Genomic DNA, 1,952 nt, shown 5'->3' on the forward strand with positions numbered 1-1,952 from the left:
TACTGATCTATTTCCTTTGACCCTGGAAACTCCCAAGGAACTCTAGTTAGGACTTCCTCAAATCAGTAAAATTTATGAGTTGAGAGAGCCTTTTGTATCACCCCAAACTTTTTTCCTTTCTCATGTCCTTAGTGAAACAGAAAGTTAGAGCAAAAAGAGCAATAAATATTGCTAAACTTTAGAGCCAGGGAAGGACAATTACCAACAAGGGCAAAGCGGTAATAACTTGGTATATCCAGAGAAGGCTGGGTTAGAGCCAGGGAGATAAGCTAAGTGACCGCCACAGTTCTCTTCCGGTGCACGCACTCATCACCCAGGGCTTGGCAAGATCAGGGCTGAAGGCACAGGCTTGCATCCAGTACCTGCTCCAGAAATAGGCTCTAGATATAGGCACAGCAAGTAAACAGATACCCTACCAGTTGTTGTGGAGGTGTGTCCCTCCCAGGCAGGCCTGTCCACAAGGACTATTGCTGGAAGAGGGAAGACAGCCTGGAGCCACTCCCTGGCACTGCCTTGGAGTGAGTCCCCAAGGCTGAGAATAGCCTCAGTCACATGGGACAGTATTTTCCTGAAAATTCCAAACTATTCTAACCAGCTTTGGCCCTCCTTCAGTTATAAGATTCAAGACAGGACACTTCCATAGCAATCTTAGGTTTGTGGGGCGGCTGTTTACTTGAACTCAGAATGGGGTTATTGAAGGTACAGATTCATACATCTAACCAGTATTCGTTGAGCCCCCGCCAGGCTTAGGCACTGTCATGGGAGTGGAAATGGGAGCGGAGCCCCAGCCTTGGCCTTAAAGCCCAAGGTGGCAGCTGCATTGGTGCCGGAGTCTTGGAGAGCGCTGAAGAATCTGCTGGAATTGGAACTTGAACTTCTCTGTCTCTGTCCTCCCTTGTGTTCCCTTGTTACATGCCCGGCTCGGAGCCCCCCAGCAGAGCTGCTAGGAAGAAAGTGTTGCTGAAGGTTATCATCCTGGGAGATTCTGGAGTTGGTAAGACATCACTTGTGAACCAGTATGTGAACAAGAAATTCAGTAATCAGTATAAGGCCACAATAGGAGCAGACTTTCTGACAAGAAGGTGATGGTGGATGACAGACTAGTTACAGTGCAGATCTGGGACACAGCAGGACTGGAACGATTCCAGTCTCTCGGTGTGGCCTTCTACAGAGGTGCAGACTGCTGCGTTCTGGTATTTGACGTGACTGCCCCCAACATGTTCAAAACCCTTGATAGTTGGAGAGATGAGGTTCTCATCCAGGCCAGTCCTCGGGATCCTGAAAACTTTCCTTTCATGGTGTTGGGAAGTAAGATTGACCTTGAAAACAGACAAGTGGCCACAAAATAAGCACGGGGATGGTGCTACAGCAAAAACAACATTCCCTACTTTGAGACCAGTGCCAAGGAGGCCATCAGCGTGGAGCAGGCATTCCAGAATATTGCACGGAATGCACTTAAACAGGAAACGGAGGTGGAGCTATACAATGAATTTCCTGAACTCATCAGACGACAAGAATGACCAGGCCGAAGCCTTGGCGGAAAGCTGCAGTTGCTGAATGGGCAGTGAGAGCAGAGCACAGAGCCCTTCACAAACCAAGAACACACTTAGGCCTTCCAACACAACCCCCCCTCTTTCAAACAAAACATAAAGTGATCTCTCATATCCAGCTGTCAAAAGAAATCCCACCAAACACACTCACCCCTCCATACAACACACACGCACTCACAGATCTGACATAAGCAGACAGGCTCTAGCAGCCCAGGCCTGTGATGACTCCATCACGGTCTGTCCACCCACTGCTTCAGCCTTCATGTGGCAACAGGATGGGCCAACTGTAGAAATTGTTCTGGTGTGGAGTCAGCGTCAGAAGCTTATTCTCTTTCTCCACCAGGGAGAGAGAACTGTTTATAGTTAATATGTGTCTAATTAGTTATCTGATTTTTTTTTATG

The 1,952-nt window shown here is 48.1% G+C and overlaps 1 pseudogene; it reads left to right on the top strand.

Moving 5' to 3' along the window:
* The first annotated feature begins 637 nt into the window (after positions 1-637).
* On the top strand, positions 638-1,557 carry LOC107542977 (ras-related protein Rab-7a pseudogene; annotated as a pseudogene).
* The last annotated feature ends 395 nt before the right edge of the window (positions 1,558-1,952 follow it).

The sequence above is a fragment of the Miniopterus natalensis genome, chromosome 1 (assembly GCF_054644295.1).
Source record: "Miniopterus natalensis isolate mMinNat1 chromosome 1, mMinNat1.hap1, whole genome shotgun sequence".
Lineage (NCBI taxonomy): Eukaryota > Metazoa > Chordata > Mammalia > Chiroptera > Miniopteridae > Miniopterus > Miniopterus natalensis.